This window comes from Toxorhynchites rutilus, chromosome 2 (genome assembly GCF_029784135.1).
Source record: "Toxorhynchites rutilus septentrionalis strain SRP chromosome 2, ASM2978413v1, whole genome shotgun sequence".
NCBI classification, from domain to species: Eukaryota; Metazoa; Arthropoda; class Insecta; order Diptera; family Culicidae; genus Toxorhynchites; species Toxorhynchites rutilus.
The window spans coordinates 326,315,141-326,342,508 of NC_073745.1; the positions used below are offsets into that span (position 1 = coordinate 326,315,141).

The 27,368-nt window shown below is 37.3% G+C and overlaps 1 protein-coding gene across 8 annotated transcripts in view; it reads right to left on the minus strand.

The window, feature by feature from the left end:
• The window catches only part of LOC129769103 (glycogen-binding subunit 76A), a 52,907-nt gene extending 26,098 nt beyond the window's left edge, over positions 1-26,809 (minus strand). The window contains exons 1-2 of one of the 8 annotated variants that reach the window (XM_055771136.1): positions 26,713-26,809; positions 25,358-26,075 (exon numbers count right to left, since the gene is read on the minus strand). The gene's annotated coding sequence lies outside the window, so the exon portion shown is untranslated. The other 7 variants (XM_055771139.1, XM_055771137.1, XM_055771133.1 and 4 more) reach the window with 7 other exon arrangements.
• Between the last annotated feature and the right edge of the window lie 559 nt (positions 26,810-27,368).

A 27,368-nucleotide genomic window follows, 5' to 3' on the forward strand; every position in this document is an offset into this window, starting at 1 on the left:
TATGTATCGAATAAAGAAAAATCAAAATATGAATACATCGAATAATTATCACAGTAATCGCGATTAATTAAAAAGGGAATCATTTTTTCCAAAAAATACAGTGCGAAATTTGTTTAATCACCATGGTTTTTTGTGGAAATTCATCGAAAATACTAAACCATTTACGGTTGAAGCATATAAATAATTCCCTGGTGGTGGAAGAGATTGGGAAGAAGAATTTAACATCTGCAGGAGTAAACGGCGGAATTGAAGGAGGTGGTCCAAGCTCCCGCACTAAAGTATTCAAATTCGGAGTACCAAGGAAAATATACCATACTAGTGGCCAATGATTCTATAAATATACTTCTTTTGAACTAGAAGCTATAGGGACCAAGCAGCAATTTTCAAACAAATGTACTATTTAAACAGATCAGGTTAAACAGAAAAATCATAATCTTTTTTATTATAAATCTCTGTTCATTTTGTTTACAATAAATAAATATTCGCTCGATTAATCGAATACTGCAAGACAATTATTTGAATGAATTGAATATTGAAAAATGGCCCCAAGATTTATCGATAATCGAATAAATGAAAAATTTAGACATCTCTACTCTCAGATACAAGCAGTGGATCCGATGTCGATATGAGTGACAACCGAAGTGAAATTTAAATAAATTAACGGGGTTTAGAGGCATGAATAGAGGAGAGTAGTCCTAAACCGAAACCAGACCAACAAGTCGACCTCCCTGGAATTCAAGAACAGCATGGTCAACTGATTTTTCATTGGTGTCAAAGTAGTGACATATTATCAAACATATGGAGAAAATCATTGAGTTTCCGAAGCTATCGATGATTGCAACATTGATTTTCAGTTCTCTCAGTTCAGTAACTTCTGTTTCTACAGCTTCAAAACCGACGTAAGTTCTTGTGGCTTCATCAGATGCTGTTAAAGATATCCAAAATTCTACGGTCGTAGTTGAACCTTTTTAGGTTGTGTTTGAATACGGATTCCAGTAAATAAAATTAGACTAATTATGAGTAACATTAGTCATCATCATTATTTTCAATGAGTTGAGCTCCAATATTTGCTGAGTTGAGTTAATCTTAATTGTTAACTTTGGGCGCTATGGGCCTTAAAATAACTATAAATGTAAAGACCGCGATGCGTTTTTCTAACACGGACTAAACTGTTTTTTCAAAAATATCACGAATTCCTCATGAAATTCCGGAGCCAAAATTGGATAATTTTTGTTACTGATATCATTTTTTTTAATTTGAACTCACTAAATGTTTCCGAAAACGTAATCCTATCTGTTTTAAATTTTTAAAACAAGACCTTTCAAAGAAAAATATAATATAAGCGCACTTTTGAAATTCAAATTCACTGTGTTTTAGAAAGAAAAGAAAAAACAGTGTTACTTATTTATTGTAACGCTAGTAGATGACATAGATTGTTGCGTCTTTCCGCATCAGATCGAACATGAGAAAGCAGGGTATCACGCTACATATTAATGCCAAAATGGCTCTCTTTCAGACTGATTCAAACGCTATATGAATAAAATGTGAGATGGGAAAAAATATTATTGACATCAAGACATAACTTATATTGGAACGTTATTTGAAAAAAATCTGTAATCGGTGACTACAGATTCTTGGTTTCAAATAGTCTAAAAAATCTGTATAAATACAGATTATTCTGCAGATATGGTAACCCTGCTTGTAACATCATACTCGTACGCAACATCGCATACCACACCCATATGTTGATGGCATGTTGAATGGATGTCTGTTCCATGACCACAGCCACAGCCACTGAGAGATGATTGAGTTTGTAAACACTATCCCGCCCCGTTATTGTCAATACTTGACGTTTGTCCCAATCGTGATCTCGAGAGCATCCACTTGCCATGAAATTTACACAAGCTATTATAATATTGATAAGCGTTCACCTGCTGTTTACTGATTAGCGATTTGAAACACTCATTCGAGCAAGAATAGAACGCGAACCGATGCTAAGTAATTTGCTCAATAACAGCTGTTAATATTATATTGAGTGGCACATCGGCGTGAAATAGACACACTCAAATTAGTCAACAAGGTGATTGTTAATGTTCGTCCATTAGACGACATAACCTGTTCGTCTCTCGCAATTTCGCGTATCATCAGCACACGAGAATGGCATAAAATCCAACACCTCGTAAATCACCAAGTGACTCCACCGAAAAGACGCGCGTTTTCGCTCTCTCTCGCGTCTATGGGTCACACAACGATCCAGAAATAAACCCCTTTGTGGTACGGATGACAGACGACGCGGTAGCTAAGAGTATGACTCTAGCGCCACAAAAGTAAATAATCGAAAAGAAAAAAAACAAAAGGAATCGTGTATATTCGCTCGAAATTTCGAAACAAGATCGAGAGTGAACATCTCTTCTAGCGTTGTCTTCGTCTTTCGATTTGATCGAGAAAGACCACGACACGGCCGGCGCTACGCAACGGTCATCCAACTCTCGCAACTGTAACGGTTCACGTGATCGGGTCGTGTCTTGTGGGTGGCTTATCGTGAGTGTTGGGGTGTACTATGAAGGGATTGGAAACTTAAACCGTTGTTCATCATTCACGTTCTATTTTGCTCTGTAGCTGAAGCTTTGGTGCGATAGAAAATCGGAATACTCGTGAATGATATCGTACAAGCCTCGGCTATTTGATGGTTGTTATAACATTGGGCATGTGGTTTCGAAAAAATATCGGGTAGTTGACGGATTGATGGTTCTTAGATGTTTCAAGTGTTACGAATATGGCCATAAGATTGTCGATTGCAAATCAGAGCTTAGTGTATGCCCAAAATAAGGTAAAAATCATCAATTCAAAGATTGTAAATCTGAAGAAATTCAATGTTCTAATTGCACCAAAATGTAAAATGAGCGAATATTAGACATAGATACAAAGCATTTTGCTTGAAGTAATAACTGCCCTATATTCCTTCATAACTACGAAAGGAAAAAGGGGCAGGTGGATTTCTCCATCTAGCCATCCAAGAAAGGAGCATATCGAAGATATGATATACTTTACCTGAATGTGGCAGGATTACGTACACATTTCGACGAAATTGAAATCTGGGTATCCAACAAAAAACCGTAAATACTAATATTGGTTGAAACACACTTGATGGTGTCAGCCGATCTAAATGAATGGTGTATTCAATAGTAAATTGCTTGTCGAGGTCTGTACATACTGGAGGTGTATCCATGAACATTTCGAACCTCATGAAGTTAAAGAAATCCATTATGATACATACGGGGACAATTGGTTTCTAGCTGTAGAAGTCAGAGGATGCAAAATGGCTGGGATATACGCTGGCATAAACCATTCGCCTAGTAGTAGCGATAAGGACTTTTTAGAATTTCTGGAAAAGTCAGTCAGTCAGTCAGCGTAATAAATATTGCACGCTAACGTTTATATACAAAATGACGAATAAGATTACGCCGAATTACCTACGAAATACTATAATGTACGGAAAAGATATGTATCGATATAATACAAGACAAGCAAGTGACTTAAGAACCATGATTTAGATTCTTGACCTGGTGTATAATCAATGATAATATGTAAGAAGACGAAGCTATGACGGATTAATTTTTTTTTGTGCTTTTGTCTTTTTTTGTCATTAGTCTATGATGATTGTGGTATTTTAGTTGTTTGTACACGTTTTTTAATTTTTTTTATATATTTCGAGTAGTCTACAACAGTTCGAGCATCGTGCACGTGAAGCAGCACAGAGAAGCCTAAAATTGAGCATTGGCTAAAAATGATGGTTCTGTTTTTAAGAAAATCATTTTATTCTAAGGGATTGAAAGTGGAATTTGCGAACAAGCTAGGGATAGCTCCACCGGAATTCTTGTAAATTTATCTTTTTAATAGATGATTGACGAGAACTTTCTGTGTTTTGGCAGATCTCATTGCAGATTCAGATTGAAGCAATTATGCCTCAGTTTGAATGAAGGGCCTGAAGTATCGGCTGGAATTAGGCTTAGGTTTGCTCACCTGTCTGGTCTCGAAAACGATTAACAGACCGTTGTCGGGTAACCAGTAAAGCGGGATTTCCTTTGTAAATTCAAGTCTGGTATGGGCATAGGTATTAGGTTCAATTCTTGATCGGTCAATGGTCTTCTCGGATTGGAAATTCTCTTGACATGCCTAGGTATATCTAGCGTTCATATAATGCCTTTACTTGCTCTTACGATTGACAATCTATGCCAGTGCTTACTGGTTGATTTGATATTACAAAGACACGCCTCCATATAATTATCTACAAGCTCAAACCTACGAAGGGCGGAAGAGTGGGACCAAACAAAAATCTGGTCTGGTTTTGTATAAACTTTTTTTTATGCCAGGGCTCATCTATCGGATGCACTCAGGGCACTAGGAAGGCAATCTGACTTACCGGTTAGAGACATCTTAGCTAGTCGCGATCTCAACCTTATGCTTTCTCTTCACCAATTTCTCAAAAAAGATGATATCTCGGTTTGATTCCTTCCCCCCTCATCACTCAACTCAACTACCCCACTTGGTCCATCCTAGTCCTAAATCCTAATCCTGTCCAATCAATCTAGTTTTAGATATAGTTATGATTAAATTGTTAGTCTTGAATATATAGAAAATAAGTTATATTTTCAAGTGAAATTTGACTCTGTAAACGTTAGATAATGAGTAATTGAGTCTAATTAAAAAACGTTTTTGGAAATAAGCCTCGGCTATTGTTGAACCTTAACAACTATGGTTGTTCAAAAAATGAGGACAGGATGTTAAATATCAACAAATTTGCTTCGGTATATGCATAATTGAAAGGGATACCCACCCTGGATAGGCGGAAAAAAATATTTTGTTTTACATTTTCGGGAGGTTTATACCTCCAGGAAAATGTTACACCGAAAGGATTTTTCGATATTTTATCTGATTGAACAGTTACAGCAAAAACCACAAGGTAAGTAGCATTACTGTATGAATTCATTAACGCGTTTTTCTCAAAATCATGTTTTTTCACCTGGTGGTATGTTCATGTCAGAATGTTGTGGATCGATTTGGCTGAAAAAAAACCTGCAGCATTTAAAAATGAATTATCTAAATTGTTACGTAGCGGTTTTTTGATATATATTTTTTTATGATTTTTTTCAAATATAGTAACGTCTCGATTATATCACATTCAAAAAATATTTTCGCGTGATATAATTGTAACGTGATATATTCTAAACAGTCTTGTTTTCCGTAATGAAAAACCAACATTTCAACATTGTTTTTCGAGCAACATATAAATTGTATAGAAACAACATTTCTTCTATTATTTATACCATAGACGCACAATACAAAATATCATAACATATCGAAATTTTGCTGCAGTATTGTCAAGGAAATAAAGGTTTTTGGTTTTCCCATTCAATCATATCATCCAAATTGTTAACTGCCGTTTTGTGTGGATTGCCCTCTGTTGATGTCATTAGATCACATGTATCAGAGTCACTCTTTGTGGTATTAAAAAACCACTCCCAATGAAGATGAAGATCAGCGAAAAATCAATCAATTGTTGTTTTTAGTATTTCAATGTCTTTTAGTTTGTTCTTTTTCGTAAAGTTAATAAATATAAAACGCATAAATATTTGTTGTTTTAAATTTCATATTTTGGTACTGTACTACCCGTTATTCTCATTGTTCGTGGTCACGTGAGGCTTTGCACAGAACTAGTCATTTCCAATACCATGAAATACAATTAAAACAGTTGGAAATTGTTCGAATTGTTCGAATATTTTTTTATTTTTTATCTCGGTTACTTGTCACTACCAAGGTCACACTTGGGAAGCAGCAAAGGCCGTGCATCTCATATTCCACACAATCAAAGAGAAAGTCGTTCATAACAAACCATAGTTGTTGATTCTGAAATTTGGAAGTAGAACGAGGTGCCTTTCAAAGAAATACGTGGTATACACAGTGAAAAAATCCTGCTTAATTCTCATATTTCGTTCAAAAAATTAACGAAGAATTGAATTTTTCACATTATTTCTCACGTTAGGAAAAACGTGATATAAGCGACACATTTTCAGTGATCAATTCACAGTGGTATAATTGAGACGTTACCGTAGCAATTTTTGTCGAAAAACAGATAATTCATATTCAAATGGTAGTCATTTTGACAAATTTTCGAATTTGCAAAAACCGCTACGTAACAATTTAGATAATTCCTTTCATAATTCATTAAAAAATTTCAGTCAGATCGGTCCACTAAATTCTGAAAACAAATTGTAAGGGGTTGTGTTTAGGACACGACTACATTTGACGTAAAACAACGGAATTATATTATTCAATCCGCTTGTTTATCACTTCGTATATTATTTCAGTATGCATCAGAATTTTTAAAATAACTTTTTAGTTATTTAGTCCCGAAAGACGTAGTCCTACGTAAAATATATTAATGTCATAAACAAAGTAACCTGGTTGTTCAGAGTACAAAAACTGTCGAGTTTCGTTTCGAATAAATAGCATTTGCGCTATATGCAGCTTTTGTTTCTTCATTTGAAGAGAAAGCGGTCCTAGCACATTGATTGCTCGTGAAAGCTTATAGTGAACAAGCTCCGGCAGTGATAACAGGTCAGGTTATCACCTTCTTACTTCAATGGGGCATGTACTTGCATAGCAGCACTTCGTCAAATATGATGATGTCAAAGAAGTCATGGGGACTGATCGTTAGAAAACTATTTACAAATTAAAGTAGTTTGGGAGTGTTGAAGTGCTCAAACGAACAATTTAATCTACGTGGAACGAGATACGAATTTCAACACGCCGTAGCTCAGTTGAAGGCATGCTAAGGTTTGTTTCAGTTAGAATCCAGAATTACTGTTCATTTTCTGGTGACGCGCCAGAAGCTCCGGGAGCTCGGATGGGAGGTTCTTTTGCATCCGCCGTATAGTCCAGACCTTGCACCAAGTGACTACCATCTGTTTTTGTCCATGGCGAACGAGCTAGGTAGTCAGAAGTTAGCCACAAAAGAGGCCTGTGAAAATTGGCTATCCGAGTTTTTTGCCAATAAGGAAGCGAGCTTCTATAACAGGGGTATTATGTAGTTGACATCTCGTTGGGAACAAGTCATCGAACAAAATGGCGCATATTTGACTTAAAACAGATGATGGTAACTAATTTTATGAACAAATGAAAATTCAAAAAAATACCGCAGGACTTTTTTGACAGCCTAATACAATCTCAAAACATAGGTTTAGCACAAGATGATATTTGTCGCTTTCGTAATGCTGAAAGCGAAACCTCGGAACGTTTGCTCTGTAACGGCGGAGCTCTAACAAGACGCAGACTATTCTGGAGCCCAAGGAAGTTTGATCTTTGTCGCCGGTCAGGACTATACATTTCATCAAACAGATTATTCCTAATTGGCACCTATCTTGCTATACCTTTCAGTCTACTTCTTCATCAATAAGCAGTAGATAAGCTAGAAGCGTAGTATAAAAAATGAGGCATACCACAATAGTTCAAAATAATGGACGCATTGGTTCACACCTAACAAGGGGGAAAAAAAGGTTCTCGACACAAGCAAGAGAACAGACTCGAAAATTTATACGGAAAAGTACCTGCAGGAACGTATCCTACCCTTTTTCGCCATATGGGGCCGTTTTTGTTTTCCTCTTTACGTCGTTCGGTTTGTCCAATAACGTTGCATAATACTCTCCTGTAATTGTTATTCCCTTCTGCAGGTAATTGATGAAGAATATGAAGAATATTTTGATGCCAAATGTCTTATAATTGCATGACACGTCGAGATTTACAGTTATCTCAAAAACAATTTTTTTGTGCAAAGGCGCAAAAAAAAATTTTTTTTGACAAAACTTTTGTTTTTCGAGATAACATTAAATCTCGACGAGTAATGTAATTTTAAGACATTTGGCATCAAATTTTTTTTTTTAAAACCCCGAATTTCGGTGATCTTTCATTTTTCAAAAAAACTCAAATTTTAACGTCTGTGACACTAATAAATAAAGTTCGAATGAGCTAATATTTTGCATAGGGTTTTCCATAGCAAGTTCCGAATGAAAAATCGAGATAATTATTTTTATTAGCACTTAAAACCATACGTTTCGTCTCGTATCCCGGAAAAAAGTCCCAGTGTCGATTTTTGACAAAAAAAAATTTTCGAGATGACACAGCAATTTTAAGACATTCGGCATCAATTTTTTTTTTGAAAACCCCGATTTCCTTTCCTTTCCGACCCTTCCTCTTGGGTGATTCTTTGATTTTCAAAAAACTCAAACTTTGCGCCACTCTTCCTTAAATCAGATTGAGCTGATATTTGGCCGAGGGTGTTTTTTCGTGGCGGTGAACATTTTTTTATGTGGTAATTTTTTGAAATTAGAGATGACCATTATCATTGATATTAGCTCATTAATTTTCCAACAACTTTGTCAAACATCATACTCCAATCAGACATCTAGATTTTATTTCTTCAAAGAAAGATCAATGATCTTGGAAATGCCCTTTTCAAAAATCAGCCGTAATCAAAATTGGTCAATTGACAACTATGATTTTTGGTAGTTTCCATCCTAAGTATCAAGTTTCAATAAAATTGGAGTGGGTCGGGTAAAATTTTTCTGTTCTTTGGTCAATTTGGTGTGGAATTGCTCTATGCTTACACCCGATAAATAAGAATGTAACGGGTGCGTTGATAATTATTGCGAAACTTTCAAACTTGCGTAACTTTTTTCATATTTGACCAACATTAACAAAATATTGCTCAATTTCCTTTTTGATTGTTTGTTTACATTCGCTACGTTTTGCAATTGTCAGTGACAGTGTTGCCAGTCTTCCAGATTTATCTGGAGTGTTCTTGACTTTCACGGAGTATCCAGACATTCAGATTGTCCTTTCTCTAGTCCAGACTTTTTATGATTCCTTCAGATTTCATCAGATTTGTTGCAATAATATAACATTAACTGTTCTGGCTGGCTTCAACTTTCGTGAAAGTTGATGAGTTTTTAGCAGTTACTCAATGACTTCTATAGCAACCTAAACTGTGTCTCTTACGAAGCAGAAAATATTCATAAGTTTCTGGAAATGATGCATCTGAGGCTGACATATGAATGCGCGAAAAGGCTGTTATTAAAAGCTCAGAGAGTTCTTGGTAGATTTGATGTTCTATGAATCTCTTTTCGTTTGTCGATTATGTAGAGTAGACCAAAGCGGTATCAATCTATAACTCGTTGAAAAATCAATTTTATCAGCTCTATTTGACTTATCTCTTATATATTTTCAAACTAATAATAAAACGAACAAGCATATATTTTTTAATATAGTTTCAATGTTATGATTTATATACCGTTACATATGTATCAATGTATCGCAATTCAAACCGTAAAAACAATTATTTCATAAATTTAAAAATATCCCGACACATCCAGACTTTTTATTCACCCGCATCTAGGGTTACCATCTGTTCTGATTTAGCAGGACATGACCTGATTTTGAGATGCTTTTGGGGCGTCCTGATTTATTTTTCATATTCTGATTTTTATGAAAAATTCAATTTTGTTGATGAATCACATCACTTACAATATCGCTTCAATTGATACATCATCACTCACTAATGACTCTATCGCCTTTCAATTTGCTGCAAACTCATGTAGGTTAAAAATAATGTTACTCTCTCTTCACGCTCAATAAAAAGTTAAAAGCGCAGTTATCAAATCGTCAAATGAAAATGAAAGCGTCTTATATATGAATGAAAATGACGATGTGGAAGGATGTGCAATGTGCCAGCAGGAAGAATCAGTTGCTGACGCTGGTTGTAAGACTAATATACCCTCATATGCCTCTGTTAATTCCTCTTTTTTTTTTGGAAAGACAGTCCGGGAAAATCTAGTGTGGAGAAAAGAATCTGAATGAAACATTCAATTGGTATACTCTCCCTTCTTCGCACCGTGTCCAGGCTTAGCCATTTTTGTATTGGAATGAATAAGCCAACTAGTCTAGTTTACACTAAAGTTAAAAATGGCACATATAGATACAGGTCGAACTCGATTATATACAATGTAAAAAAATTTTATTTTCGATTTCAAATATTACTTTTTTCAAGTGAAAATGAAATATTTCAACGTTAAAGTGAAAGGTTATTGACTATTATGAGTACATTGAAGTAAAAATCGTGATTTTTGTACATTCTAGTTGAAGATTCACCAGGAATTGTTTAACATGATATTGCAGCGAAATTTAAAAAGTAGGGTGTCCAAGAACAGATTGTAGAGCGGTTAGATTTATTAAATTTTTCTTTTATATTCAAAAAAACGAATAATATTTGCATAAAAAGACAAAAAAAAATTTTGGCTCGATTATATACAGTGAAAAGAAATCGGAGACTGTATATAACCGAGTCCGCCCTGTACCGTCTAGCAGGACATGTTCTGATTTGAAATTCTTTTAGGGCGTCCTGATTTATTTTTCATATACTGGCAATTGTCCTGATTTTTATAACAAATTCAATTTTGTTGACGGATAATAATTCATTCATTTTTTTTTGTATTTTGTTTTTGAGTAATTTTTTTTTTATTGGTGGTTTAGTGGGTTGTTCTTGTGTTTTGTTTCAATATTTTTAAATGTCTATACGGAAGTGTCATTTAACCGACTCATTACGCCGGAAGTACCTTTGTCTCACAGAAAGATGTAATGACTATGAGGTTGAGTACTTCATATGTGATTCATATATGCATTTGTGCATTTTGTCATTTTGTTGAAACAGAAGTCTGAATCCACAATGAACTATTACAGGTAAATCTGATTCGGAAAAGCATATCCAAACACCAAACATTGCAAAAAATTTCGATTGGAGTTCACTTTCAAATCAATACTGGATTAAAAAAAATTGGTTTTATTTAAAAAATTGGTTTTATTTCGTTAACTATAGCTGAATTAACAATCAATTTGAAGTGAATAATTATCGACTCGCCCTGCATAAGCTGTAGAAGTTTTTGGTGTTTTTATGGATTGACTCTTTGATTTTTATATTATGCAATTCTGTCCTTTTCAATATTTTAATTTGTCCACTTGACATGATATAAAAAAAAACAGAAAATTGTTTTTTCTGATAATAGCGATATGTTATTACATCATTCCAATACCTATCACAATGATTATTTATTGCTTCGATAAAATTTTTACTGATGATAAAGAAGAAAATTGGTGCTCCCGTGGCCGAGTGTTTAGCGTCACACCTAACATGCCAGAGGTTCGCGTTCGATTCCCGTTCTGATCGGGGGAATTTTTCGTCAAAGAAATTTTCTCCGACTTGCACTGTAGCCACGCGTATTCTAAGGCGTGCCACTCACAAAGTATCCAAGGTGTGTTATTTGGCATAGAAATCTCAACTAAATACTAATAAAAATGACGCAAGTAATACCACGTTGAGACGGCGAAGTGGCATTTAAGAAGAAATAAGAAAATTCCTTCTTGAACAGCCCAATTCAATAATTTAAATGAAACGAACTGTTGAAAAAAAGTCACAGGAGGGTTGTGTCCGAGACACGACCGCATAGTTGACGTAGGATTCCGTTAGGCTATCTGTTGTTTTGGATATCTTTAAAGAATTACATTGTTAAACTCTTCGATAATGATTTGGTAGCCCGGAAAAGGGCCCTTTTTGTGGTTGTTAGGTATTGTTTGTTACTCGACCAGTGTTCACACCCGAGTGATGTTGATAGAAGGATGGTGATTAGTCATTGGATGGTGCGTATCACGATAGAAGATACCAAAGTGGAATGAGATATAATGAAAGCCGCCTTCCGTGGCCCTGAACGAGATGGCTTATGTGTTATGTGTGGATAAAATGAAAAATAAACTCATTAACGTAATATAAGATAATTATCATTAACGAACACAATCATAAATTTTTCTCACCAGAAAAAGTGTTACTTTATTATAGAGAAAATATATTTGAAATGGAAAAGGTAATTTAATTTATAATTTTTACTTTCTGAGTGTTTATTCAACCCATTTTCATTTTCACTTGAAACCCTACGGAACACGGAACACGAGATTTATATTTCCTATTTTTCTCGTCGCATGCACTTTCCTTGGGAAAAAAATCGTTTCATATTTCAAATCATTTTAACACAATCGCTACCATATACAACTTGCGCTGAAAGTGTTACAATGCATGATCGGTCATTGATATGAAATTTCACGAAACAACCAACATAAAAGTTCCAAATTTAAATTTTATTTATAGGCTATCAAACATAAATTCTATTCAGTTCATTGAAACATCATTCTTAAATCAATCCATCCAAAGATTCTTCATCGCTCCCAACTCATTCGCCAGCACGTATGCAATCAGTAATGCCCACGCTAGTCACAATGAGCATTATCCATTTGCGCGCGTTGATAGTTAAACTATCTTGCTTGCTTGCTTCTTTGTTTTTAAGAGGCTTGAAGCTTTGCAGTTCATTCGCCTCTAAAATGTTAAACTATCGACCACGAGGGTATTCATATGCTGATTTCCCCCAGGTACCTTGAATTTGAAATCTCTGTTAGGGGATACATGTCGGTGGAAACAAAAGCTCCCCCTGCTTTCATGTATTTGCAATGCAGACTTCTCCCAGGCAGCTTGGTTTTGATGTCTCTGTTGGGGAACACATTTCGATGGGAACAAAAGCTCCCTTTACTTTGATGTATTTGCAATGCTGATTTCTCCGTATTTTCAATTTCGACCGATTTCAGAACGAGGTATTTCCGTTTAGAGATTTTTCGATTGTTCTATAGTTAGTTTCATATGATATACTATTTTATCAATTGGGATGAGCTTTTATGGAGTGCAGGAAATAACTGACCAACAATTGTAAGTACATGAGCCGTCGCATGCGTCGTCAATTTCGACCAATCAGAGGTGAGTATCTCCGTTAGGATGGGGGTTGAGATTTTTCAATTGTTCGACAGTTAGTTTCATGACATATATTATTTTATTCAATGTAAAAATTTTTATGGAGTGCCGAAATTGATGGACACAAAAATCTCATCAATCCATCATGAAATGACTGAGCAATGAGCGTTTGAAATTGGACAATTTTCACGATGTGCTCGATTTTCGATTTTCAATTTGTAACCCAATATGTTCCCGAAAGACGTAATCCTGCGTCAAAAATTAATCCTGACTCTGACTATAATCCCTCATAATGAATGACTTGTCAAAAATGCCACATTGAAGAGACAAAATATATATTAGCTGAAAATATAGACCTTCGTCGGGAACATATGATACTATCTCTTTAATTCAAAATTATGTGCCATTGTGTGCACAGTTATATCAGCTCATATCAGCTGACTCCCTCAATCAGATGAGAGAAACAGAAATCGCGATAGGGAAGGTCCTTGAACTCGGGGATACACGAGCTGATAATTAAAACGTAATTTAATCTACCCCCTATAGCTGATCCAAACAAACACACCATATGATTCGAGATGAAAATATATCTCCCCAAAAGCACGACCAAGATCGTTTTCAAGTCAATCTCGGATCGGTACAGCAAACGGAGCGACGCCGACGGAATTGAGTGGCGGTTCCGTAGGCTATTTCCTCGGCGATCGTCGCCAAAATATTGAAACATCAGATCGTATAATTAGACACTCAATGTCTGCATCGTCTCGCGGTCGAGGGTAAAATTAGTCGCGACATTGTCGGTTTTACGGAGCACCAAAATGGCACAAAATATGTGAACAGGTAAAGTGAATACGTCGGATGGTAAATCAGCCACAGTCATGGGATTTGTAGCCGTTGGGTGTGTTATGTGGGCGGGGAAACAGATGACATTTGTCAAAGGCGAGTGTTTATACGGGTTGGAAAATGGAGGAGGAGTCGAGCGATCGTCGTTGTCTCTGTTCGATATGGATAGCCCTTCGCGAGTATAGTATAAATAAATGGGGAAAAGCTTACAAGACCTTTGGAGGAACAACCGACATTTTCGGTTGTAGACAAGAGATATAATATCCAAATATTGAACCTATTCTTCCTACATACGAAGCAGAGACATACTCCATACGAATCATCCCTTGCATACAAGATCTCTCAACTATCCACCAAATAGTGCGCAACGACCGATGCGCTGTGAACAGTAGCGGTGAAAGTTTTTCCCATATACGATAAATATTCTCAAGGACTTACACAATTTGTTCTCCCAACTAAAGTAGGGGTAAATGGGTCAAAATCCTTTTTCTAGGGCAAACCAATTGAGAGAGCTTCGCACTCGTTCTCGTCAGTTTGCTGAGGGAATGCACTTTTGTGTAGAAGTTAAAAAATAATGAAATCCGCAGCAGGATCTACCATCTTTTAATCCCCATGCTTTCGCAACTAAAATACAGAGTCTTTGATTTCATTGATCCATCGTTGATTAAATAAACTCCACAATCGACTGTCCACTGCAACTGTATGGCGGTTTACTTATGCCCGAGTATATGTGACAACATACCAACGGTGGATGCGTTAACGCTGCATCTCTCGCGAAATGGGTTCTAAAACCTGTTCCCAAATCATTGCTATTCAAGGCGGGAACATTCTGACGGATATCAACTTTTTTCCCACCATACCACATACTCATTACTCCATTTGTGTACCCGAAAATTATCCTTGTTTGCGCTCTGCACGCTGTTCGTAATTATCACGCAAACATGGATTGATTTCTCGCGCACACTCTCTCTCGCGTATGCACTCAAAGGGTAATGATATTTTGAGTTCCGAATGCAGCCTTGTTATTGTTTTTATTTCGCGATGTGAACAAATCCTTCGCCGGTTAACGGTTCAGCACAGATTCCGTGCAATCCCACTAGGCAACCGTCCTGGCCGATAGAATCTTCTCGCGGCGCCATTTAATCAGGATTAATATGTGGATGAGCTCATTTTGTGTTGTACATGTTTTGTCTCATGCAAATATGTATAATAAAATACATGAGACAAACTGTGTATTTGTACAAGTATTGCCGTATTTACCGCAGAGATAACTGCAGGTGGTAGCAAAAATGTGCGAACAAAAAAGCGTTTTACACGTTTAATTTCGTATTCAAGACGCATTATGAAGAACACTTGAACCGAGAATTATTTATTAATTGGTACACACCAACATAGAGCAATTTTACATAGAACCGGTCCAGAAATGATTGATTCTATCGCAATTCCCTCTTATTTTGTTGAATCTTTGCACATATGATGTTGAATACAAAAAACATTTTTCATTACCATATAATCAATTCCATTTGAGACTATTCTATGGATCATATCCAAGAAAAGTGCCATCTTCGAAAAAAAATTAGTTTTAATACTTCAGAGTGGCCACTCAATTTCAATTTTTGAGTTTCCGCATTTTTCTCGCATGATTGCACGAAATTCCCGACTCTCAAAACTCAACGACTCTTGATAATATTGTGTTATTAGTTAAGAATTGATTTTTGAAACCCGAACTGCAAAAAATATTTTTACATTATTGTATTCAGGTTCCGCATTGTGCTCCCGTGGTCGAGTGGTTAGCGTCACACATTATCATGCCGGGGGTTCAGGTTCGATTCCCGTTCTTGACGGAGGAATTTTTAGTCGAAGAAATTTTCTCCGACCTGCACTGTGGTCACGCGTATTCTAGAGCTTGCCACTGGGAGTTGAAATGGACAGTCACATCCATAAACACATCCAATGCATGATGGAATGTGAAGGGAAGAATATTGAACTCTTTTTTATATTGCTTTCTCTTTTTGTTCTATTTCAGTTACTGGACGCACATACGCTGAGAGAGAAAATGAAATTATTCCTCTCGCGAGCGATAAACCTCTACGCTTCGTATATTATAAACCTGTCCATATCCCCCCACTACATGTCCATTATACTCGCATCGATAAAAATGTTCTACTTTTCGGCTTGTTTTATTTTCAGTAAAAAACATGGAAAAACACATTTTAAAAAAACATTTGGCCTGTTATTTCGAAACCAGTATATTGAACTGCAAGAAACTGCTTTTAATTTTTTGAAAACATGAGTTTCAAAGATACAGTTGAAGTTTTCCTTAACATGTCCGTCTTACCCCCATCTCCCCCTAATAACAATGAAGCAAGTAATACTACGTTGAGACGGCGAAGTTCCTCTAGGAACGTCAGAGCCATTTAAGAAGAAGAAGATGTGATAAACAATTGGACGGTGTGTTTCTCAGCAACAAATTGTGGGTTGAATGTAGGGTTCATGATATTCAGACGGGATCGTTTCTGTAATATATGCACCTGGGACCTGAAATGCTTTAAAACGTATCAGATTCCCCCCACATCTACCTACTATGTATTCAAAAAGTTTCATTTATTATAATAACTGACCAGAACCTCTTTGATCACATCCAAACATATTTCGAACATGTCTCGTAAACCTTCTATGATAAGTTCCTCTTCTATGCAATCAAAATTCTACAATTAATTCAATGTAAGTCAAATCAAGTAATTAAGTTACTTGAATCAAGTCTCATACGCGTGTCAGAATAAACAAAAATTAGGCAATCATGTTTTTAAAGCTCATTTTGAGATTCAGTAAGATATGTGGATTTGTTCAGGTTTTTGTTTAAATAATCAACCCGTGTTTAATTATTTCATTAAATATCGCAAATAAAATTTCACAGAAAACCTTTCTTGTTAAAATAACGCTGAACAAAAATGCTTAGCAAGAATAGGAGCGTATAAGACAAGATGAAGTAAATAACACGAAGTAAGTAGCACTTTTTAATGACCCTGAATTTGACGCCTTTCTCTTTACAATGCGTCCCATTTTTACTCCAGAGCCTTGATTTATTTTAGGGATTTGTTTCGACCCGTATGCTGGATCTACATTTCAACTATCAACTACTGTTATTTCAAAGATACGAATTTTTCTATTCGATGCCATAAGAAAACCATAAGAAAAAAGAACATAAATTAATAGTTTTATGTTTATTGCGTCATTACAAATCCAGTTCAACTTTCAACACGTTATAGCGTTTTAATTTTCTCGTCCATCAAGGCTGTCTGGGCGAACAAAAAATCCCGACTTCATGAAACAATTCCAGACTTTCTCCCGCATTTTTCCCGATGGATTTTGATTCCCGGCTTTTTCCCGCATTTCCCGCTTTTCCCGAATGGGTGGCCACTCTGATACTTCCTGCAAGATTGAAAAATGATATCCCAAAAGATCATGGAAAATAAACCCTTTAATCTCGTGGTGAATCAAGTCTGGCTCATGGTGCACTTGCATATCATAGGGCGTTAGAACCCTTAACAGAGCTCGATGCGTGACCAATCCTATGGAAGTTGAGGAACACAAAAAAATCTCAGACACAATTTCCTTAACTTTTCTAATTTCAGTATTCAAAAATTTGAATTAATTAATTTATTTGAATTTTGTGTGGAAGAAATTTACTTTCATTTTTCATCTAAAGAATACCGATTGAAATGTCCTGAGTTGTGGCTGTTACACAATGCAACATTTTTCACCCTTGCGATATTACCGAGATATTTCTCGTTGGAGGCCGTTTACAATGTTATCAAAATCATTCAAATGAAACCTAAAAACAAAATTAAAAAAATCGTTCAACATAGATATAAAGATATCATATAACTGTACATATACACTCTGTCCAACTTCTATAAGACCAGCCTGAATCATTTCGTTGCAACACAAACAGTTATAATTTCAACAAGATACATTAATACATTGTTGAATGCTTAGAATAAAGTATATTGAACGTCAATTTCGTTCAAAAGAGTAGTTTGTTTATTTATTGGGCTTAAATATGATAATTTCAGCTGTCCAGTTTCTATAAGACCATTTCAAAATTCATAAGTATTATCAATGAAAACTTCAAAACAATCGGTTGATTTACATGTCAATAATTGGCAATCTTGCCATTTCGGTTAATAACCTGGAAAATTGGTGTTAGAATACTATTTACCAAATGCTGCTGAGCGAATTTCTCGTTATTTTTCCATGTTTCCGAAATTGTGACCTTCAGCTCTTCAATCGTGGTGTACCGTTTTGCCTCAGTGTAAATTCTGTGTACAAGGATCCCCCTAAGATTTTCAACAGGATTCAAATCTGAAGAGCGAGCCCACCAGTTCAAAAAAATTAGTTTTTGGTCCTTAATCCATTTTTTAGTTTCCTTGCTGGTATAAATAGTAGCATTGTTTTGCTGGAATGTGAAAACGGTAGGATACAGGATTCCAGAACATTTATATAATCATTGAATGATGTGAAAGCTATCTTGAGCTTTCCGGTTGCACAGAATCCCGCCCAAACCATGCACGAGCCTCCACCAAAATTCCTGGTTGAAAAATACTGTTTCTTCATCCGTAAATCACGCCAGTATCTGTTGAAACCATCAGGACCATCCAAATTAAACTTTTTCTCGCCAGTGAAGATAACCTATACATTGAAGAAACTTTTCGTTATGGTATATAGCAAAATGTATTCTTTTGGAAACATTCTTTGTCACAACATACCATGTCCCACTGTCGGTTCATGTGAGCTTTGGCGAAACTCAGACATCTTCCGATGTGAGATGGTGTAAGATGAGGAGCCATAACCTTTTAAACACCCTTTATGTGAGGATTTTTTACCAAAACTTGACAAATTGTCACCCGAGTAACATTTAAATTGGAATATTGCTTCATTTGCATAAGCGATTTTGAAGTATTCGAAGCTGTTCTACCAATTTCTCACTAATACCGGTCAGAGAGCTTCGATTTACGTGGAACTCTCTCCTTCTTACCGTATTCTTGAGGATTCGTCAAATAATTGAGAACTACTCGATGGGATCGTTCAATCAGTATATGCATAACTTAAGCGTGTGTACAAGTAGCTTTCAATATTCTCATGACAAAATTGAATATTCTCAAAAAAAAATTAATGTAATAATGAAAGAGGCTCTCCAAAACCCATGAAACGTAGCAGTTTCGTGTTTGGTTAGACCTCACTTGCTGAACCATGTTATCGATAAAAGGCAATTCCAAGATAACGTTCCACCTATCTTGAGCGATGTTTCCAGTATTTTCTTCTGCCAGAAATCCATCCAAGGGCATCCAGGAGAAAATGCAGTATTGTGAAATATTGTCAAATATTACAGTGCTTTGAACGTTTCCAGATTATCGCAGATACAAACCTTAACCTAATGAAAATGTGAAAAAATCAAGATAAAACGCATAGACCGGTACATAGATCAATGGGACGCTTCGTGAAAACGAAAAGCAAGACAGTATGTGGCAAGTTAATTCTGGGATTCAAATCGTATCGTAATAAGGTAAATGATCTTGGTTTGTCCAGTCGAAAATATGATCATGGTTTGCCCACTTTTTTGAATGCTCTAATTCAGCGCTCCTGTGTCAAATAAGGCCTTTGAATGTTTCGAAACATATAAATGAAATTGCCTTTTACATGATTTATAGTAGTTTGATAGTACATTTTTACGAAATCACATGTTTTAAAGGATTATAAAATACACCTTCTATTTGTGTCAATGCGCCCCTCATTCGAGTTAACTTTTAATCGATCACCAGATGATTATTTGGCACGTATTCAGACCTTTTCTGGATTACAACACTTATAAATATTGTAAACATCATGCTTGCTCACCATTAGTATCGGGTTTACATAGCTAAACCATTAAATTAACGCATTTTGATGAACTCTGATCATGAGTTGTCCAATTCAATAATGTTGTTTTGTCCACATGATTTCTATGGCAACCGCTTGGCGCGCTGCAGATTGTTTATGTTTGTTTATGGTGAGCTTCGCGCATAGCAGAAGTATGGTTTTTCTGTGTTGATTGTGTTGAGGTGAACACTTCTAAAATGCCCAAGAAAAGGCAATATTCTGAAGAAAGCCTAAATTATGAATGAATCAATATGATGACAGTAAACTCAAGCAATGATAAATGCAACATCTAATTGTGAAATCGAATGTTTTCATTCAAAAATGAAGATTTCTAAAACCGGACAAACCATGATCATTTTTTTTTTTTGGGCAAACCATGATCAGAGGTGGTCAAACCATGATCATAATTCTTCTTTAAGGAAAATCGTTAAAAAAACATAAAATTTGACATTTGAATAATTTGAACACCTTATGGTAGTATTAGCAACTAGAGACTTGGGGCTTTTCAACAAACCCAAACTCGTATCGATTATGTGTGATTTTCATGAAGAAAAATCGATTTGCATTTACTAGTTGCGTAAAAACATCCCAAATTGGACAAACCAAGATCATTTACCCTACCTTGCAAAAATGCATAGCCGATGCGCATTTCCAGAGCAGGGAAATCTTTAGGTCAGGCTCAGTTTAGTTTTCATGGTTATAGCATCTAATTTATATCCAAATTTTGGAAGCTGGCGAGAAATAATTCTATCGAAATCTTGCATCATGACAACGCACTGACTTTTTTCTTACTAATTGTTAACGAGTTGATTTTTTGACAAAAAAAGTTGATTTTTTGGACCATCCGTTAATTATGAAAAATCATAACTCAAGAACAAAAAATAACGCATCTCTAATGCCTGGATATGTATGCGAAAAAAAAACCTCAGCTTTCAAGAAAAAAATTATAGGAGATTGTGTCCAAGATACGACCGCATTGTTGACGTAGAACTACGCTGTTATTTTATATAAGTCGCTTGTTTATACCTTCGGATATTATTCTATAATGCTGTGAAATTTTAGAATTTTTTTTTATTGATGATTCATTCTTGCCCTCGCAAAACAATACACTAGATGATCGTATGTCGCAATTTATTTCATGTCAATGCATTGAAAATTTACCTCGAACGCTTTTCCGGTGGCTTTTTTCGCAATTGACATAGACTCGGCTGCAGTCGATTATATACATGTTGCACCAGCACCATTATTCCACATCTCATAACTACATCAATATATCTTTGGCACCGCATGGAAACAACAACAATGACAACACTTGCAAGTATCAAATATCATGCTACAGGTTATTTAGTACTGCCTCAAGGAAATCGCACCTCTAGGCATCGTTCGTACAACGTAAACCAAGCGCCAAACAAGCGTTCGCCATAGCATGCATACAGAGCCATACATTGGTGGCTTGAAACTACTAGGAATGTAAACACCTCTCATCATTTTGCGCTGTTCTCAAAAGAAACGCTTCTGTTAATATTACTGGCCTCGAAAAAAGTTGCATTACTCTCTCGAGAGGAGCGCAGCTGACACCCTTAGTGGAGGAAGTTTTGTTCCCGGCAAGCGAAACCTAATACAAAATTCCAGAACGACATTTACTTTCTTGGTGACTAAACAAGCGAAATAAACTCTTTTTGTTAATAACAACCTCGAAACAGTAGCAATGCTTCGTCATGATCAATATTAGCGCAAATGCAATCCTAGTTGAAGGCAGTTTTGCGACTGGCACGCGAACCCAAATAACTTCTAACATTCCAGTAAGATATTCAAGATGCTTGATATTCCCCAAATAATTTTTTGGCCCACAACCTTAACGCCTGCTTCGCCATAACGTCAGTTTAATGCATTGATGCATTCTCAAAGACACCAACGAAGCCCTCATGATGACGGAAAACAAACAATGTTAACTGCTTGGAAAAAGACTGAATTATGCCACATAGTTTGTACTCTGCTGTAACACCCATCGATGCGAATTCGCTGATGAGTTTGTCAAAAGCGACCACCTTCACCACCAGCGGGGGGAGCTGGATTTCGGTTGCTGCCTGGGTAACGGCGTTTACATTTTCGACCTACGCGGCGAAATCGCCTACTTCTCTGTTGTTCGATGCGGTGTCACACTCGCGAAGGTTCAGTTCAGTGCGAGCGCTTTTCACTGCACCAACATCGCGTGCGTCATTAGATGACGTTTGCCTCGAAATTTTATTGCCCCTGGCAATGCGTTCATTTTTTGCAGCGCTCGAGCCTGCCTTCCTCTTCTTCTTGCTCATCACACACTACGCGAAGCCAATTTATGACGCGGAAAAAAATACACGATACGAATAACGCAAAAAACGAACAGAAAAACCAAACGACGATATCCAAGTTGGATTACCACTGGTGGGGTCCAATCTTAGATCGAAGCGCAGCGAAAGCAAAGTGAACTGGATTGCTCAACAGTCCGATGCCGAATGAAAGTTCGCCTCAGCGAGATCCACTGTTTATACTCAAGGCAAATATTCCCCTTCATTCTTCTACTTTTCCTTTGTTCACGGAGACTTTAAATCCTACGATTTCCCCTCCGTTGGTCGTCGATAAGTTGCTCGTTATTGACAGCTCTGTTCGGGAGAGCACACAAATGGACAGAACAAATGTATGGCAAAATTGAAACGCTTAAGTTTTCATGAATTTTAACCATTTACAAACCAGGGGATTCCCTTCACCAGGCATCCACTGGCTTCGACATCTTCAATGAAAATTCCAGTGCCTCTTTCAAACTCAAAGATCCTTGTTCCGTGTATGTCGCTGAACTGGGTGCGATATATTACGCATTAGGGATCATTGAAACATTGCCCATCGACCACTATTTTATTTTTTCAGACAGTCTCAGCTTAATAGAGGCAATCCGCTCAATGAAAGTTGATAAACGCTCATCTTATTTCCTAACAAGAATAAGACATCTATTGAGTGTTTTGGTCGAAAAATTATTCAAGATTACCTTAGCATGGGTTCCCTCTCATTGCTCTATTCCGGGGAATGAGAAAGCGGACTCGCTAGCTAAGGTGGGCGCTTTAGAAGGCACACTTTTTGAAAGGCAAATTGCTTATAACGAATTTTTTCACATTCCTCGTCAGCACATTCAGTTTTTCATACATAATACATAAGTTGGCAGCGCATGTGGAGTGAAGATGAGTTCGGTCGTTGGTTACACACGATTATCCCTAAGGTCTCGACTAGTGCATGGTTCAAGGGGTTGAATGTAGGTCGTGATTTCAGTGCGTGATATCTCGGCTTATGTCCAATCACTACAACCTAAACGCGCATCTCTATCGCATTGGGCTCGCAGCAAACAATCTTTGTGATTGTGGCGATGGCTACCACGACATCGAGCATGTTGTCTGGTCGTGTATCCGGTTCCATGATGCTCGCTCTCAGCTCTCTAGAGCACTGAGAGCACAAGGCAGACAATCGGATATCCCCGTCCGGGATATCTTAGGTAGCCGTGATCTTGATCTTCTGCTTCATCTATACCTGTTCCTCAGAAACGCCAATGTCAACGTTTAATGATGTTTCCTTCGTTGTGTCCCTGTTTCATATCCCTTTTACTTTGTCGCGGCAATACATACACACACTCTTTACAGATACACGGGCCAAAGGTTGTGCAGTCCACTGATCATTCAACAAGAGCCAAAGGTTGTACCGCTCACGACAACTCTACACGAGCTGAAGATTGTACCGCCCAGTGACCATTCTTCCCTGGATTCCTCGAGTCAAGAGAGATGCACCACGATTGATATGAGGTACAGAATAGGGGGGCGTCGCTGATTAATGGTCAGTTGCACCCCAATAGGAAGTATCCCGTGTCGGCCACACAAACAGAGAGTACTGGAGACTGCAACATCCAAATTATGAGAATCTTTGTAATACTAACCTCGAGCCAACCGCGAGTAATCTGTTACATATTACTAACATAGATGTAAGACAAAAATTGTCAAAATATTGAACTCCCGGCCCCGTCAGGCTAACGCCACATGTGCCTTAATAAAATATATATTTAGGGAAAAAAAAGCAAAAACCCATTTTTTTGCGAGCATAATATTTTTCCAAAAAAGACTAGCTAATTGACTTTAATTTAATATATCGATTATATGAATCGGTCCAGTAAATTAAAAGTTATGTTTCTTTTTTGAATTGTATTTTGCTGTTCGGAATTTGAGACAGTGACAAAAATGGTGTTCGGAATTTGAGACAAAAACGATTAAACATATTTTTAGTTTTTCACCATGAATATGTATTTGTAAACCAATTTTATTGTAGTCAAATCAAACAGAAGGCTCTATTGTATCCAAAAATCAAACTAATTTCGCGAAAGAGTACCATTTTGAGTAATGAGACACTGTTTAATGGCCATCAAAGCTTAAGTGTTCGGAATATAAGACAAAACGGTAAAAGAAGCAAGACAGGGAAAAAAGGATTGAGGTAATTCCACTTGAAAGGTGCCACTAGAAGCCTCTTTTGTCTATACAGTAGCGTGTGCTAAATCGATCTCAAACTATCAACAATAATTTTACACTGTTTACACTGCAAAATTTTCCAGAACTTCGGGCAAAACACAAGAATACTGCTGAATAATTTTGACATTACCTAAATAAAGTAGAAATGAAAAGTAGCAAAGAAAAGAAATTCATGCGTGTGAAAGTTTGTTTTCGTTGAATCTGAAACCTCACTACGCTTGAAATAAATTTTAGACAGATCACATACTATGCCCAAATAATCTTGACTTGTTCGACGTGATTATTATTAGCGACGCTATGTACTGTGATGCAGAAATTTAGAAAGTTCCTTTTAATGAGAAAGATTATTCAGTCTGTTCGAGTAATTTCGAGTAAGTTCAGATTAATCTAGGAAAGAATCCTCTTTCGCCCAAACTCAAATTTCCAAGAAGCTATCTATGGAATGCATCGAAACGCAAAACGAAACGAAAATTCGTATCATGTGAGTCAGCCAGCAGCACATTGCGAAAAGGTTATCCAAAGGACGGGCGCGTGATAGTGATGAGGTGACTCCGTCCGCATATAAAGCGACCGTTTTGTTCAATACATTCGGCGAATTTTGCTAATAGAGATAATCAGGTTGACCATGTGACTGAACAGTGTTTTGTAAATAGAGCGAATTGTGTGGGATGAAAACATTATGAAGCACTGGCCGCGTCGGCGATTTATTGCTCATTTGAGAGATTGGTGGATGGATGCATTCCCATGAAACACACCAATGAAGTAGATTTTTATTCTAATTTATTCACCATCTATATGCGCCGGAACACATAAATAAATTCGTTTGAGCCTTAAACATTTGCTTTTGAGACAAGTTTACATACGTAGAATATTCTTGGAGGCCGCTTCAACAATAACAAATTTCGTCCCGCCGATAACCGATAACCTTATCGAAATGCATACAAAAATATTCACAGAATGCATCACGAAAGCAAACAGGTATTAGTGCAGGTCAATTCCCGCGCGATTGCAACGCACAGCTACAGACGAACAATCAAGTGGTCAGTTGGAGCTGGTTTGGGCGCATCCAAAATGTTCTTCAGAGCAATTGCGGTTGCACCCAAATTGTGTGGGTGCGGGAAACAAAGAATCTTTCGTGTGCGTATGCGTTCGAGTGTAAACTTACCGCAGTTCAATGAATAACCCGATCAGAATCGCAGTCAATGTGATGATGATGTTGAACACCCAACCACCAAACTTTGACAGTGACGACTCCGTGAGTGGGGTGGTAATATCCTAGCGTGCTTTTTCAGGGCAGTGTTGGCTCGGCTGAATCGAATGCTTTGGCTTTGAACTCGTCGCAGTCGTTCATCAGGAACTTTCTCACTTTACTTGAGGAGGCACAAAGGGTTCATATCAACACCGCACAGATAACGTTGAAAACAACAACAACAATGAACATAAACAGTTTGAGTTGGATTAAAAAAATAAAATTGCTTATTTCTTCATAACTGGACTGGACCTTTGGTGAGGACGCGTATCGTTGCTTCGAATTATTTTAATGTTGCTGATGGAATCACTTGTGCCAAAATATGACGCTCGTTCGATTTTTTTTTTTTTTGATATTTGCGCTGTTTGGTTCTATTTTAAAAATAACCTCCCACTTATGGCCTATGTGTTTTCTCGGGGAAATTCGATTTCTGTCTGGAAAATTTCTTTCTATTTCCGTTGGCAGATCATCGATTTATGCAATCAATTCCCAACATTATTATTCCTCACTATTTCTTCACTCACTTTATATCAAGAGGACGCAACCTGCTGTATGATTGGGTGCTCTCTCACTGGTTGTGTTCGAATGGTTTGTTTCACATCGAATATTTATTCCCCTTTTCGCCAGGTTGAATCTGTGCGAGATTGAGAGAAATTTGAAGATGTTAACGCAGATCGTTCGTCGTTTTAATGGGATTAAAGAAAAAAAAAACCGCGCGGCCCTTCAAATTTGTCTCAATTGGCTCAAGTACACACGCTGGGTCTGAACGCACCCTAAAGTTGTCAAAACAAAACACCTTATTTCATATAACCGAAGTGGCTTGATAACACTCGGGCATCACTGCTATCACCGTTGCAAAACACAACACACAACCGATGAGTGGTACCTGCGAATTTTGGCAGAAATCTACAGATAATGGCCACTAACTACACAGTCCATCAAGATCTTTTGCTTGTCACGGCTATTCCGAACAGTTTGCCTCGAACTACAATCACCGCCGAAGCCAGATGAAGTGATCCTTTCCAGAACTCGGAGCCCAGCAAATCGAACGCTTCCGATTCGGCCACCGTTCAGCGAAGAAATTTTCTTTTCCTGCAGCAGCGCCAGTATCCAAGTGTCAAGAGAAGGACGTAGCAAGGTCGTTTATACACGGCTGCTGGTGGTTTACCACCCGAGATATTCGCTCTTCCTCTCTCGGTGGCCGAGTTCTCAATCTCGGTGGTTCACGGTGGCGCATGCGTTTCGCTCTCCGGTTCCGCTCAGGTACTCACCACCAAAACGCCAAACCGTTTACCGATGCAATACGAGACGTTCTGAGGATGAAACTCTTCTGGACGCTGATCTGGTCGCTGGTTTTGTGTACAGAGGCACCGATTCCACGTTTACGTTCATTAATAAAAATTGAGCGAGAACATAATCAAAGTAGAGCGCTGAGAAAGCTCTACTCGTCACATGAGCATATGAAACGCTCCGACTCCCGCGCTCGCTCTCTCTCCCTCTCGACCGGTTCTTTGATAGTAATTGATCAAAACATTCAACACATACCGTTTTACGGTGGAATCGAATGGGAATGACCGTCTGACGCTGAGACACGCGAGAAGGGTGGGTAATTGAATTTGGACGCGGTATTTTGTCACTTGACTATGGGCATAAACGTGTGGGTATTATTGGATAAATGGAATTAGGGCTCGCGCTATCTTTGCATCATCTCACGTGACGTTGGACAAGAGGGAATGTCGGGGGTGGTTTCTGAATTTTGTCAATGAATGATGCCCTCGACAGTCAGGTGGCAGTTATGTAAAAAAACTAAACTATCGGAAGGATGACGATTCATTTCTATCAGATGAAAGGGAGTGTTCTGTGTCTCGTCTTGCTATTTTCATAAATAACGAACGATTTGATTGGTTGAGCTACAACACTACCCGTG